Source organism: Gossypium hirsutum, chromosome A12, assembly GCF_007990345.1.
Source record: "Gossypium hirsutum isolate 1008001.06 chromosome A12, Gossypium_hirsutum_v2.1, whole genome shotgun sequence".
In the NCBI taxonomy this organism is placed as follows: Eukaryota; Viridiplantae; Streptophyta; class Magnoliopsida; order Malvales; family Malvaceae; genus Gossypium; species Gossypium hirsutum.
The window spans coordinates 98,356,012-98,373,135 of NC_053435.1; the positions used below are offsets into that span (position 1 = coordinate 98,356,012).

Consider the following 17,124-nt stretch of genomic DNA (forward strand, 5'->3'; position numbering starts at 1 on the left):
ATTCAAAATTAGTCAAATACAGCGATCTAGTGGCAGGACTGATCAAAGAATTCAAAGAAATAACTTTTAATTACTTCCCATCAAAAAGCCTTCAATTCTTACAAGAGTATAGAAGAAATCATACTTTTATACAATATCTTAATTAAATTCTATGTAATGATCAATAAATTCGATTAGTAAATTAGGTAGGATTTTTTTTTTACAGAAACAAACAACGAATTAATCTTCATAAATTCGATTTCATCATAAATGCGAAATACTTATCTTATAAAAATGATAAAAATGACAAATAAAAAGAAAAGTGCGGGAGAGATAAAAAGATGCAGGGTCGTTTGTCTGTTTGGCTAGTCAAACACGGGCTAGTTCATAGATCTTTGGGATTGGCATTCCATTGCTGTTATTTTATATGTATATGGTTACAATTATCTACGTTCCCAATGTGCCTATGATGTAGCACCAGGCGGACTGTTAGCCAGTGTGTATCATCTTACGAGAATAGAGGTATGTATAATGAATTGAGTTTTTATAGGCATTTTTGACGCCGCTATTGAAATAGCCTTTCTGGCTATATTTTCGGCTACTCCGCTCATTTCATAAAGTATTCTACCTGGTTTAACGATAGCTACCCAATACTCAGGAGATCCTTTCCCCGAACCCATATGTGTTTTTGTAGGTCTTACCATAACGGGTTTGTCTTGAAATATACGTACCCATATTTTTCCACCACGGCGTACATTTCGTGTCATTGCGCGGCGCCCCGCTTCTATTTGTCTAGATGTAATCCAAGCGGGTTCAAGTGCTTGAAGAGCATATCTACCGAAACAAATCCGATTACCCCGATAAGATATCCCCTTCATTCTTCCTCTATGTTGTTTACGAAATCGGGTTCTTTTGGGGTTATAGTTGATGGTTGTTGTTTATGAATTCCATCCCTACTACAGAATTGCAAATGAGAGTTTCTTCTCATCCAGCTCCTCGCGAAAAAAAATGAATAAAAAAATATTTAATTCTTAATCTTAAGATATACGTGTAGTTAATGAATAATTGAATCTTGGGATTCTTTGCTTTGCGATTTTATCTGATCTATTAGAAATTTGTATATCTTGTTTGGATCTATTGGATATATATAAGTATAAGGAATTAAACACGTATTCTATTTCTAGATATTGTCTTATCTTGGTTTTGTTATAATGTTATAACGAATCTTTATTTTGTTTTTTTATCATATTCATATCAGATTCAGATCGACAAAAATTGAACAATCAAATAAAATTAAACTCAAATTTTCGCGGGCGAATATTTACTCTTTTTCTAGTTCAGTTGTCGGGTTAACCCATGACCTCTCAGAATCAGAATAAAAAGAAATGCAATGGTCTCTGGTTTGTTCCACCATCCTCCCCGATAAATCATTAGGATTCGTTTTCAATAGAATCCTCTGCATTTACGGGTTCCGTCGTCCCCATCGCTCTCGATTAATGCTTAGGTCTGAATTCTCCAATGGAGCCTTTATTAAAAATTAAAATTAAATATTTAATTTTTTAATTTAATTTAATATTTATGTAATAAAATAAAAATAAAATTTCTTCTTGAGTCAACCTTCTTAGTCTTTATTGACTTAAGTTAAGGCTTTTGATTTTTTCTTCAATGAACAGATATTCATCTAATTATTGATGAATCTCTATTGATGCTCTATTACATTGCTCTTTATGAGATGCTTCATAGACCTTACATATTGGAATCCTATATCATTTCATTGCTATTTCTGTTTCTCTCTTTCTCTCATCCTTCTATTTATCCACATACTTTTTATTTTGCTTCACAATTTCGATCTATTCATAATCAGATTGGTTTTGTCTTTTACTTAATGCAAAAAAATTCAGTTTCTATAATGATATGACCAATATATCATATCTTGTCTGATGCAAGATTGTTTTGTTATTTTTCGCTTCTACTTCTATTTGTGATTTGCCATAGGCTGCTGGAAAAATCTTAATTTAAATCGCTGCCTTTTCTTTGATTCTTGTTCTTTCTTTATTCGAGAGATGATTCCAAATAAACAGGTACGGAAGCTATAATTGTAAACCACGATCGAATTTATGGAAGCATTGGTTTATACATTCCTCTTAGTATCTACTCTAGGGATAATTTTTTTCACTATCTTTTTTCGAGAACCGCCTAAAATTCTAACTAAAAAAATGAAATGATTTTTCATTATCTCAATTGAAGTAATGAGCCTCCCAATATTGGGAGGCTTATTACTTCAATTAGTCTCCGTGTTCCTCGAATGGATCTCTTAATTGTTGAGAGGGTTGCCCAAAAGCAGTATATAAGGCGTACCTAGTAAAACTTACAAGTAAACCAGATATAGAGATGGCGACTAAGGTTGCTGTTTCCATTATTATATAATTTCAAGATCACAATGGGTCTATGATAAGATTGTTTATTTACAGCGGAATGATATACAAAGTCAACAGATCTCAATGAATACAAAATAAGATTTATGGCTACACAAACCGTTGAGGGTAGTTCTAGATCTGGTCCAAGACGAACTGTTGTAGGGGATTTTTTGAAACCATTGAATTTGGAATATGGTAAGGTAGCCCCTGGATGGGGAACGACTCCTTTGATGGGTGTCGCAATGGCTTTATTTGCGATATTCTTATCTATTATTTTGGAGATTTATAATTCTTCCGTTTTACTAGATGGAATTTCAATGAATTAGATTCACAAGAATCACGAAGCCTCGCGTTTCAATACAAAAATTGAAACTTTTAGTTCTCGGATTTTTTAGCCCCCATTCTATTTCGGTAGTTCGACCGCGAAATTTATTTGTTTCTGTATTTTCGGAATATGAGTGTGTGACTTGTTATAATTGATCCTATTGATAGTACAGAAAATGGGTCTGTCATCTTGATCGAGATAGTTTTATCCCGTCAGATAGTCATTCTAGTATCTGGAGCACGAAATATATGAAATGGATCACAAAGTATTTGAACTATGATTCATACTTAATATTCAAACCTCGCGTCCGAACTCAAAAAAAATTCAAAGAAAGAGTTATATTATTTATAAATAGAAAGATTTTTTATTCTTTCAAACTCTCATTTAGTTTATGCTTATTTTGATCAAAGGACAAACCTTTCTTTTCTTTGTATTTTTATTTATTATATCTATTCTATTGATTGAATAAGTGATGATCCAATGGTTCTTACTCAAAGAATCTTTGGACTTAGTTTGAAGGTTTTATTGAATCATCACGGTTCTGGTATGAATCTGAAGTTTCAATTGATTCATAGGTCTTAACAAGAGAATTCCTATCAAAAAGAAAGAAAACAAGAATAAAGCCACATTTCATACAAAGAACAAATCAAAGCAAAGAAAAAGAAATAAGTAGGTAAATAGAGATTCAAGAGGCCTGTAATGATCAACATAAAGACGACTGCGCCGACTTGATTTTTGGCATTATAATTACAACTACAAAAAAGAGCTTTTGGATTTTCACTCTTTTGTGTCTTCAGATAAAATTGAATGAAAAGATTAAGAAGTTTCAAACTTTCTATTCCATATCCGTTTCAGCTAATACTTGGGTGTTTTTGTTTGAGCTGTACGAGATGAAATTCTCATATACGGTTCTCGGGGGGGTCCTCTTGGTTTACCTATCTCAATAAAGTCTATGATTGGTTTGAAGAGCACCTCGAAATTCAGGCGACTGCAGATGATATAACTAGTAAATATGTTCCTCCTCATGTTAACATATTTTATTTCTAGGAGGAATTACGCTTACTTGTTTTTTGGTACAAGTAGCTACAGGATTTGCTATGACTTTTTACTATCGTCCAACCGTTACTGAGGCTTTTGCTTCTGTTCAATACATAATAACTAAAGCTAACTTTGGTTGGTTAATCCGATCAGTTCATCGATGGTCGGCAAGTATGATGGTCTTAATGATGATCCTGCCGTATTTCGTGTCTATCTCACTGGTGGTTTTAAAAAACCTCGCGAATTAACTTGGGTTACAGGCGTGGTTCTGGGTGTGTTGACCGCATCTTTTGGCGCAACAGGTTATTCCTTACCTCGGGACCAAATTGGTTATTGGGCAGTCAAAATCGTAACAGGCGTTCCGGAAGCTATTCCGGTAATAGGATCGCCTTTGGTAGAGTTATTACGTGGAAATGCTAGTGTGGGACAATCCACTTTGACCCGTTTTTATAGTTTACACACTTTTGTATTACCCCTTCTTACTGCTGTATTTATGTTAATGCATTTCCTAATGATACGTAAGCAAGGCATTTCTGGTCCTTTATAGAGAATATAGACCATAGCTATATTGTAACCAATAATTTATCTTATTACTTGGGGGAGGAACAATAGTATTTCATTGCTACAAATATGGATTATTGAAAAAAAAAATAAGACATGTATTTGGATATTTCCTTTCAACTACAACAATATTCTAGTATTTATTTGATATGACATGAATAGTTAAAGGGAATTCCCCGAAGAGAAAATGGATTATGGGAGTGTGTGACTTGAACTATTGATTGGGTCGTGCAGAAATATGCCTTTATCTGCTACATTGGAATTCACAACCAAATGTGTCTTTGTTTCAACCACCGTGTAAGCCCCATACAAAGGATAGGCTGGTTCGCTTGAAGAGAATCTTTTCTATGATCAGACCTGACGATGTTGTGTATAAATAGGGCTCCGTAAGATCCAGTAGAATAAGTGATTTGGCATAATCAAAATTAGATTTTAGTTTTTTTTTTTTTACTTTCTTATCTTAATAGTATAAAATGCATTCATTTCTTCTGCATCGACCCGATTTAATTATACTATCGGAGTGAAACAAGGGATCTAAAGAAGAGCAAAGGCTAGACTATATTAGTAACAAGTAAATCCTTTGTATGTAAAAAATCTCGATATATTTTTAGGATAAAGGTGAATCGCAAGGCCTAAGACGACCCATAAAGCACTTGATCACGATCAACTTTGTACGCCTACTTGGGTATTGAGCATTTACCAGTAAAAATAAAATTCCTTGGAATGTATAATTGCAACTCCGTAAAATGGAATCGGGTAACTTTTTCTTACATATGGAACCATTCATATATGTGGGGATAACATATAGATTTATTTTAAACATATAGAATATAGATTTATTTTATAGGTATCCGTTTGTATCCATTTGATTCGATTGACTTTTGCTTGAGCCGGATGATGAAAAATTATCATGTTCGGTTCCTTTGGGGGATGGATCTAGAAAAATTCACCTATCCTAATAACAAAAAAACCTGACTTGAATGATCCTGTATTAAGAGCTAAATTCGCTAAAGGTATGGGTCATAATTATTATGGGGAACCCGCATGGCCCAATGATCTTTTATATATTTTTCTAGTAGTAATTCTCGGTACTATTGCTTGTAACGTGGGCTTAGCGGTTCTAGAACCTTCAATGATTGGTGAACCCGCGGATCCATTTGCAACTCCTTTGGAAATATTACCTGAATGGTATTTCTTTCCTATATTTCAAATACTTCGTACAGTACCTAACAAGTTATTGGGTGTTCTTTTAATGGTTTCAGTACCTGCGGGATTATTAACAGTACCGTTTTTGGAAAATGTTAATAAATTCCAAAATCCATTTCGTCGTCCAGTAGCGACAACCGTTTTTTTGATTGGTACTGCAGTTGCCCTTTGGTTGGGTATTGGAGCAACATTACCGATTGATAAATCCCTAACTTTAGGTCTTTTTTAAATTGAATCAATTAAAAAATATCATGATGTGCGTATCTAGGAGTTAAATACATAGTAATACCGAGATGAAATACAAAAATCCAGGAACTGTTCAGAAATACTGTAATGAAAGGAACATAGGAGTTTGTCGCTAGGTATTTGAACAAATAGGATCGTCCGGTTCCTATAGAACCTATCACTAAAATACCCCTAGAGGGAGATAGGGCTAAGCGGAGTGAAAAGGGTTTTCCACGAGACGGGAAATAAAAACTATTAGCCCCACACGAAGTTTGTGAATAAGTGATTGTCTGATAATGAGCAAGGAATATCCGCCTTTCTGCTAAACAGGATGTATTAAACTCATAATTCATTAGATACTTTTTATGAATGTCAACTAAGTATCGTAAGTAAATTGGTCCCGGTTGTTCAATCATTTGATAACCAGAGACATTCTTTGATAAATGATCACTATGAGTCAGACTCAATAGAATTTGATCAATCCTTTTTTTCTGTCGTTAAGGTGGAGAACTGAACCAAGAATTCTCTTTCTTTATCATCAATCGAATCACTGTTCGTGACCCAGGATTCTATTTTCTCATCAATCCAATCACCGCTCACGTTTTTCTTTTTCTTATCAATGAATAGATCTCTTTACTTGTATGACTTAGATGTCTCATATTTCTCAAAAAAATGATTCGATTGATGGGATTTGGTATGATACTTATAAGATCGATGATATCGATGAGATTGATAGTCAAATATTTCTTCTTAGAACGTATTGATTTGACCCCATAAGCGGGACCACCACCCCATAGCATGTTGCCGCCAAAAGCAGAACCCGTATTTCTTCTAGAGAATCTCCTAATTGTTCCAGAGCAACTAGAAAGAGATTCTTTAACCAGAAAGAATTCAGTTCAGATGTAGGATACCTATCCAGAAGTTTTCGCAACTCAATCATGTATGATGGAATCATCAAAGATTTGACCTTTTCGAACTCTATCTGTAACTCACTATAGGCTCGGGAAACAAAGAGTAGATGTGTACGAACGAGATATCCAGCAACAAGAAGAAGGAAAAGGATTGAATAGAGGAACTCCTGAACATTTGGCGATCTCAGATGTGTCGATATCAATGGTGACTCATTATTTCGATGAATTATTTCTTCGGACAGAAGAAAATTATGTAAACACTTCCTTCAGATGAATATAAAACAAAAAAACTCTAGAGGCTATTTTTCATTTCAAAGGTCAAGAATCCACTTCGAATCTTTTTCTATTTACTTATGTATATCAGAAAAAGATTCAAAGTTCCTATTTTTCAATCTAATACAATATTTAATAATATTAAATTAAATAATAGGAGACTCAAAATGAAAGTTTTTTTTCGCACTCACTCTCCATCACATTGGCAGAACAAAAGTGTCATATGTATCGATATGGAATATTTGATATGTGAAGACATGATTTGATTTAGGTTTCTATCTATTATAGAATAGATAGAATATATAGATAGAAATGGATCTTGTTGTGTTCTGGAATCAAAGAAAGATAAGATGTTGAAAAGGCTCTTAGGTTGTAACTTGAAATAAATGTTTCTCTTTATCTCGAAAGGAATAGAATATTAATTTATTCCTAGGAACAAGAAGATTGAATCGGAAATATCGACGGATTCTTGTGGAGTCCAAATAAATATGAAATAAAAAGAAATCGACTGTTCCAATTTCATCTCTATCGAATTTTAATATCAGAATAGTGGATATAGTCACGATTCAATGGGTTAGATCCACTTACTTTTTATTTTGTTGATTTCTAATCTTTACAATTCTTTACAATGGATTTGATTGGAATAATCTAATTCAAAATCAAAACAAAATATAAATATATTTGTCACTTCAAGAGACGGCTTATCATTATTCATTATAATTTCAACTTTCTTTTAGAATTACTTTATTCTAACTCATTAGAATAATAACTTATTAGAGTTAAATTATACAATTTCTAATTCAATTATTATACATATACAGTTGGGTTTTATTACCAATAAAAACAACATCCCTAGTATTCAATATGAATACTACCATTCATAGGAGTTTTATGAAAAAAAAAGTCAAAAGCCCTTTATCGGATTTGAACCGATGACTTACGCCTCACCATGGCGTTACTCTACCACTAAGTTAAAAGGGCGGTTCGATTCAATTACTGAATGAATTAGTAGACGGATAAGATCTATTTATATATAAGTATATGCAATAGACTCATAGTGGCTAGTAGCTCTCAGGAATGAGAATTCTAATTTACCTAACATGTAGAGGGTAAAATGGTTTTATTGGTATTGGGTTTGATAAATATCAATGCAATGAATTGTTTCAAGGCCAATCATAATTGGCTTATCAGAATAGAACGAAATTCATTTATTTGATTAATACAGGTACCTTAGCAATTCGACATAGATCCAATCTATTTTATCGAAAAAGAAATCTTTATCGGCTCTACCTCCTATTTTTATGAAGGAAATGAATCTTTTTATCGAAAGATCAGAAAAAATGGGTCCGGATCTCCTGCGGGAATGATTTGGAAGATCCAAAACCAAAAATAGTGGTATTTACTAGCAACAACATAATGGAGGCAGTCAATCAAGATAGATTGATCCGAAATCTGATTCAAATCCAATATAGCACCTATGGGTACATAAGAAATGTATTGAATCGATTCATTAAAAAGAATCGATCCGATCACAACTTCGAATATGAAATTCAAAGGGATCAGATAGGAAATGATACTCTGAATCATAGAACTATAATGAAATATACGATCAACCAACATTTATCGAATTTGAAAAAGAGTCAGAAGAAATGGTTCGATCCTCTTATTTGATTTTTCAGACCGAGAGATCCATGAATCGGGATCCTAATGCATATAGATACAAATGGTCCAATGGGAGCAAGAATTTCCAAGAGCATTTGGAACATTTCGTTTCTGAGCAGAAGAGCCATTTTCAAGTAGTGTTCGATCGATTACGTATTAATCAATATTGATTGATTGGTCTTCAATTCCCGTTCTCAACCCATGACTAATATGAACTCGAAGTTTCATTCGTAACCCCCGGAACTTCTTCGTAGTGGCTCCGTTCCATGCCTCATTTCACAGGGAACCTCAAAGTGGCTCTATTCATTATATTCCATCCAGATCCCAATTCCATTTTTATATTGTCATTGACATGACATAAGAGATGTCGGTTTTAGTCTATCTTTTTCTATTTCTATATATGTATATGGAAAGTTCAAAAATCATCATATAATAATCCAGAAATAGAAAATAAAAAAGGGAGGTTAATGATGATTTTAAAATCTTTTATACCAGGGAATCTAATATCCTTATACATGACGATAATCAATTCGGTCGTTATGGTCGGACAAAATATTTTAAATTTTAGATCAATATATATGTTATGTAGCTTACCCTTTAGACCTTTTTGAAGAAGGTTCTGTTACTAACATGTTTACTTTCATTGTGGGTAATGTATTTGGGTTCAAGCCCTGCGCGCTCTACGTCTAGAGGATCTGCGAGTCCCTACTGCTTATATTAAAACTTTCCAAGGCCCGCCTCATGGCATTCAGGTTGAAAGAGATAAATTGAACAAGTATGGTCACCCCCTATTAGGATGTACTATTAAACCTAAATTGGGGTTATCCGCTAAGAACTATGGTAGAGCAGTTTATGAATATCTACGTGGCGGGCTTGATTTTACCAAAGATGATGAGAATGTGAACTCCCAACCATTTATGCGCTGGAGAGACTGTTTCTTATTTTGTGCCGAAGCAATTTATAAATCACAGGCTGAAACAGGTGAAATCAAAGGCATTACTTGAATGCTACTACAGGTACATGTGAAGAAATGATCAAAAGGGCCGTGTGTGCTAGAGAATTGGGAGTTCCTATCGTAATGCACGACTACTTAACAGGTGGGTTCACTGCAAATACTAGCTTGGCTCATTATTGCCAAGATAATGGTCTACTTCTTCACATCCATCGCGCAATGCACGCAGTTATTGATAGACAGAAGAATCATGGTATACACTTTCGTGTACTAGCTAAAGCTTTACGTATGTCTGGTGGAGATCATATTCACGCTGGTACAGTAGTAGGTAAAAAGATTCATTTTCTTCATAAAAAATAGGAGGTAGAGCCGATAAAGATTTCTTTTTCGATTCATCCTTAGAGTTGAATACCTCATTCAAGAATTGTTTTTGATCTAATCCGTAGGAATCAATAGAAAAGGCAAATCCCTTATAATACACCAGATCTGGCTCGGTTATTGATAGAGTGAATAGATCTTCCATTTCTTGAAATCTCTCTTCTGATTCAAAATCGTGGTGTAACGTGTATCCCCTCCTGTTCTGGTCATGGAATAGATGAAATAAATCAAAAAATGGATTTTTGTTCAAGAATGAAATCTTATTGGAACTGCCCAGTTCATCCTTTGGAACCATATCACATCCCGAATCTAATGAAATAGGATGAATTGAGACGGTATTTTGTAAATACGTAATTATCTTGAATATATTAACTATTTCTTTATTTTCTGATCGTCTGGAAGGGACAAAAGAAACATCTTGTTCTTTCTTCAACAATTTCTGATCTTTAGTGGACCTCTCAGTAGGGTTCGAACCCAGATGAAGTTCTGACCATCTATCAGAGAAAAAAGAACGAATAGATCTTGTAGGATTCTCAAGAAATTCTTCGATTTCTTCCGGAAGCAGATGATTATTCATCCGCTTGTCACGCTCTGTGAATAGCCGGGACATTGAGGAATATCCAGAAAGGCACTTAGGGAATCGGTCTGATTCTATCTCCGTTCGTTCCGTTTGAAGAAAGGAATGATCCCAAAGAATCGATCTTTCTTTTAGTTGTTGAATCTCTCTTTGATTGATCAATGTGTGATATTCCGAATCCTCATTACTAATAGAATCGAAACGATCTCTGGATTGATCAGAAGATCCTTTCAATTGGCGAGAAAAAACCAACTGGCTGATGCCCTGACCATTTGGCAAACAGAGAAACAGAAATAATGCCTCTCCAAATGAGCATATATGAAGTCTCTGCACATTGTTTCAGCATTGAGAAAGAGCCAGATGGGCGGCCATGGTTCCATGATATCTTAGAATATATCAAGAATCAAAGGTATCCCGAACAAGCAAATGAGAACGACAAAAGAATGATCAGAAGAATGGCAGCGGGATTTGTTCTTGATGGGGACATCTTGTACAAAAGAGGAAAAGATCAGGTGCTCTTAAGATGCGTGGATGCTATTGAAGCCAGAAAAATACTCGAAGATGTCCATGAGGGAATCTTTGGGACACATGCCAATGGTTTACTATGGCCAGGAAGATTATGAGACCCGGTTATTACTGGTTGACGATAGAAAGCGGCTGCATTAGTTTTGCAAGAAAATGTCACAAATGTCAAATTTATGGCGATAAGATTCATGTAGCCCCTTCGCCCCTTCATGTCATGACTTCTCCGTGGCCTTTTTCTATGTGGGGCATGGATGTTATAGAGCCAATTTCCCCAAAAGCTTCTAATGGACACTGGTTCATTTTTGTGGTTATTGGTTACTTCACAAAATGGATAGAAGCCGCTTCGTTTGCCAATGTGACGAAGACCGCAGTTTGTAGGTTTTTGAAAAAGTAAATCATTTTTCGATATGGTTTGCCTGAAAGAATCATTTCAGATAACGCCATGAATCTAAACAACAAGATGATGAAGGAGGTGTGTGAACAATTTCAAATAAAGCATCATAAGTCATCACCCTATCGCCCGAAAATGAACGGAGCTGTTGAAGCGGTCAACAAGAATATTAAGAAGACTATTGGGAAAATGACCGAGACATATAAAGACTGGCACGAGAAGCTACCATTTGTTTTGTACGCATATCACACATCTGTGCGGACATCTACGGGAGCAACTCCTTTCTTTCTGGTCTATGGAATGGAAGCTGTACTACCTATCGAGGTTGAGATCCCCTCTCTACGAGTCTTAATAGAATCAAAACTAGAGGAAGCAGAGTGGGTTCGAGCCCGATATGACCAGTTAAACCTCATCGAAGAAAAGCGTTTAAGGCAATTTGTCACGGACAGATGTACCAGAAGAGAATGACGCAGCCTATGACAAGAAAGTACGACAAGAATCAGAAGAGAACTGTAAAATATTCCAATACAAAAGGACATAAAGGGCTGAAATTGGAAGGACCATACGTTAAAAAGCATTCTCGGTGAGCTATTCTCACTGAGATGGATGAAATACGAACCAAGAACTCGGATGCTGTGAAGAAATACTATGCTTGAGAAAAAGAAATCAAGATGAACCCGAAAAAGGGCATTAAAAAAGATCAAGGTAAAACGAAAAGGGCGCTGATAAACAAAAAATAGATGAAAACCAAAAGGCATTCTAAGAGGCAAACCCGGCTAAAGAGCAAGATGGCGAATAGTGGTCAACAGCAAGACTATAGTATTTGAAGCATTTTTTGAAAGTTCGAAATCTTCTACGCAAAAAGCCATACTCAAAAAGATTCCTGATTAAGGAACGTAGAAGAGTTCATGCGTTGAATATCTAGAACATTTGTATTCATTAAGTGGCGACCCATTTTCTCTTTATGACATTTTTTACTATCATTGATTAACTTTCTTTGTTTGCTACATTTGAAATAATAAATGTGAGGTAGCCTTTTTGCCCCTACCTAACCATTTTCATGCATCTCATTATGTGGTCTATTTACATGATGAATAGTAAATTGACATACTCTAAACGAAAGAAATGTTAAGCATTACCTGGATGAAAATTTGACAAATACAAGAGCCTCAAAGCAAGGACAAAGTTCAACCAGGGGCAAAAGAGTGATATCTGAGAAACGGAGATTACTCGTGAAGCTTGAGGACGGATACAGGGCCTAAAAGAAAGTCAAGGGTCAAAGCAATGAACACAGATCATCAAAAATCATGACGGAAAGAGACATATGACAAACAAGTCCAAAGCGCATAGCACAATCATGTAGGCATAAAGGCATTTAAGACCAACATGCGCGTATCATGATAACATCATGCATGACATATACAGGTACTCCAATAGAGCAAGAAGATGTGATGATAGCTGTACTGAATCAAAGGAAAAGACACCTGAATTCCATCAGATGACAGGTTTTGGTATTTTGATATTTTTATTTCTGCTTTCAAAATTTAACTCATATTGCGAGAAATGAGTTGAGCCTCAAGAGACGTTGAGGTATTTTCATTTCTGCTTTTTGAAAATCAACTCATATTGCGAGAGATGAGTTAAGCCTTAGGACACGCTGAGGTAATTTCAATTTCTGTTTCTCAATTTCTACTTTTCAAGAAAATCAACTCATATTGCGAGAGGTGAGTTGAACCTCAGGTCACACGCTGAGGTATTTCCAAATTCTGTTTAATTTATACTTTTCAAAAATCAACTCATATCGCGAGAAGTGAGTTGAGCCTCGGCTCACATGCTGAGGAATTTTCAATTTCTGTTTTAGTTCATGTTTTCAAAAATCAACTCATATTGCGAGAGGTGAGTTGAGCTTTAATTTCTGTTTTCAAAATCAACTCATATTGCAAGAGGTGAGTTGAGCCTCGGGTCACATGACGAGGTATTTTCAGTTTTTATTTATTTCAATTTATACTTTTCAAAAATCAACTCATATTGCGAGAGGTGAGTTGAGCCTCAGGTCACATGTCGAGGTATTTTTAAAATTTGCTTTTAAGTTTCACAAAGACCAACTCATATTGCGAGAGGTGAGTTAAGCTTTGGCTCACGTGTTGAGTTATGTCATTTCCTGTTTTTAATGTCTGTTTAAAGAGTCAATTCATATTGTGAGAAATAAGTTGAGCTCAAGATCACATGCCGAGTAAAGAATAAAGATTGAAGTTGATGAAGACACAAATTTGGCCTCCTGAAGTTGCAGTGGAGCAGGTCAAAGTTGCAAGTCTTGTCTCCCTGAAGTTGCAGTGGAGCTGATCGAAGATATCAGATCTTGCTTTTCTAAAGTTACAGAAGAGAAGACCACAAACCCTGTCTCACTGAAGCAATAGAAGAGCAGATTGAAGCCATAGATCTTATCTTTCTAAACTTACAAGTGAAGCAGATCGAAACCACAATCTCATATCCTTGAAGTTACATTTGAATAGATTGAAGCTACAAGGCATATGTCAGAAGATACAGTGGATTGAACAAAGCTACCAGATGCGATAGACTGGAATGGACTACTTGGAAAAGAAGAGCTCTAAAGCAAGTCAAATCAGCAAGACCGGGCAATTTTGGTCTTCCTTAAGTCTTTGCTCTATTCCCGTTGTACGACAATGAGCAAAGAGGGGCAGCTGTATAAGCCCAAATTGCCGGGCCGATGTTAAACCTTTACAAATTAAACCCAATACCCTGACCATTTACTTTATAAATGACCCGGCCCAAATACATAACAATGCCCTAAATCCTTACCCCATTTGAACCCAATTCAGAAACCCACTAACCCATACCTACTAACCTAAACCAACTAGCCCACTAACCCATACCCAACACCCTAACCACCCTACCCTAATTAGCCCCCACTTGCCCTCAGCGCCGACAACGTCCCATCGCAACACCTCATGGCGACGGTGTGACGGATGGCAGTGGTCCGGTGACCGGGATCTACTGGAGAGGGGAAGGCTGGAGAGAGTTTTAAGAAGAGGTTTTCAGTTTTTTTTGGAAAAGAAGAAGGGAATGAAAATTTTTCAAAAAAATTTGGGCTTTTATAGCATGGGTTAAAACGGCACAGTTTTGTGCCTAGGGTCTGAACGCCAAACGGCATCGTTTCATCTGACCCGCAAACGACCCGACCCAGTACCAAGGGGATCCGTATGTTTTTATTTTTTGGAACAATTTCGCTGCGAGTGTTATTGACATTGGAAACAATAATCTGTTAGTGTTAATATGTACCACCTATTGAAATAAATGTTAAAGCATTGTTAATTGCAAGTGATGAATCAAATACATGTTAAGCGTAAGTATTGCATGGGGGTGGGATGATATGTACGGAGGAAGAGTGATAGTTTAATCTGTAATAGTGTGGTTCGATTATGAACAAGTGTTAGTTTGTTTAATCTGCAAACATGTTGTGTACTCACAACAAGTGGCAGTAACTGCAAATAGTGTGGTTTGATAATGAACCAATGGTAGTTTGTTTAATCTGTAAATATGTTGTGCACTCACAACAAGTGGCAGTAACTGTAAATATGTGGTTCGATCATGAACCAAGTGGTAGTTATTTGCAAATATATTGTGCACCTACACAAGTGACAGTTACTGTAAATTGCGGTGGTTTGTCCACAACCAAGATATAAAGTTGTTAGTTTAGGGAACTCATAGTTGGTGTGTAGCAGAGGAGTATGATTTTCTGTAACTAAACTTTATGGCATTTATAATCATGTGCACACACAAACTGGATTTTCTGTGATGACATAATTCAATATTTTGTATAATTGTTGAGTGAATTGAAATACCGATATTCTGAAATTGCTATATGATTTTGAGTACTATTGATTGTTTAATCTAAAAATAATACTCTGATTTTCTAGTTATCCTCAATTATTCTATGTCTATTATTTAGTATGAACTTATAAATTGTTTGCACTAGTTTGCTTGTAATGAAACTCACACTGAGTTTCTAGCTCACTCATTTTAATTTCCATCTTTTCAAATAACCCACCAGTTAGGACGTGAACGCGACATTTAGAGGGGCTCGGTTCGAATCTGTTTTTCATATAAATATTTAAAATTATTATTTGATAAATTATCAAGATGTATGACTTTATTTTGAATTGTGGCATGAGACTTAGATTTTGGTTAATTAGCGCGCATGACATTAACTTGATTTAAAATATTATTTTATTAATAAGCATGAATATAGGTTTTATTAAAACTAAGTTAAAAATCACTTTCCGCTTCTAATTTATAAATAAACAATGAGTAACAAATAAATGAAAAAATTAAGTAAGTTTTCCTAAAGAGATCACGGTTACTTAGGGAAGTTAAACTAAAATGTTTTTTTTTATATAACTTGTCAGCTTTTCTAAAAATAGACTGAATTTTATTCTAACATAAATAAATATTTTAAGTTGACTGTTTTATAAACTCCAATCGTACACGTCATCTCGGTGGCCGATGTAATCTCCTAAATTCGGGCCTAATGTTTAGGTTGGGTTGGGGAGGTCATAAAATTTCTATTAAAAACACATTTATAACACAAAAATATATTTATGCATGAAGTTGGAATAAGTATTTTTAACAAAAAAATCCAACCTCAACAATTTAACCGAACTAATTAAGGATATCAACTATTTTGACTAACTAATGATATTATGTAGAAGAATTGAATTATATCGAATTAAAGTATAGATAATAAATCTTAAATTTAAACATGATAAAAGAACCATAATCATAATTCAATATAAAATAATTATTTTGATTTTGATTTAATTCAATTGGTATAATTCAAATGTTTAGTTTATAATTTGGTCCAAAAATAATAGCCCAATGCGGATAGGGAATCATACTAGTTTATCAATAATAAATCAGAACAACTATGGGTTCAACATAATAGTTTCAGCCATATCTAATTTATTTCATACTAGTTTGTCAATAATAATGCATATTCCACTTCATATCTAATCTTTTTCAAATTCACTTGTTACTATCATATAAAATTCAAATAAATCCTTCTCGACAGAATTTAGCAAAGACTTTAAATTTTAAAAGCTGTAGGTCACCTTATGAAGGGCCAGTTGGCCTTTGGTTACGTAGCCCCTCATGTATATTTCATGCTTGGGATTTGGCATTTATTGGAAATTGAAACCGATAGCAAATAAAATTGAACTTTTTTGAAGGTTGACAGCTAGCTAGCTTAGTCTATATCTTGAGTGCTTCCAAATAAATATTACTCTTTGAGATATTTATGGATCATATATTCCTAAGGTATCCATGAAATATTTTCACATATAAAATTGGATTTTTTGCTTTTTATTCCTAGGGGATTGAAAAACAAAACAAGTGAATACTTCAAAATAAAATTAAGGTAAAAGAATGGGGGAAATGTCAATTACTTTTTCAACATCCAACTTAATATCAACTTATTATGGTGGATAGCTCAGGTAACATAAATTATATAGTGGTTAGTGTATAAGCCCAAATTGCCCAGGCCCGATGTTAAAACCTTTACAAATTAAACTCAATACCCTGACCCATTTACTTTATAAATGACCCGGGCCCAAATACATAACAATGCCCTAAACCCCTTAACCATTTAAACCCAATTCAGAAACCCATTAACCCATACCCAACACCC

General features: G+C 34.8%; 1 non-coding gene and 1 pseudogene across 1 annotated transcript; one reads left to right on the forward strand and one right to left on the reverse strand.

Annotated features, from left to right (window-relative positions):
* Window positions 1-3,919: 3,919 nt before the first annotated feature.
* On the forward strand, window positions 3,920-9,909 carry LOC121211455 (ribulose bisphosphate carboxylase large chain-like; annotated as a pseudogene).
* TRNAT-GGU (transfer RNA threonine (anticodon GGU)) lies at window positions 7,845-7,916 on the reverse strand. The gene has a single exon. It is a non-coding gene; the product is annotated as a tRNA-Thr (tRNA).
* Window positions 9,910-17,124: the final 7,215 nt, after the last annotated feature.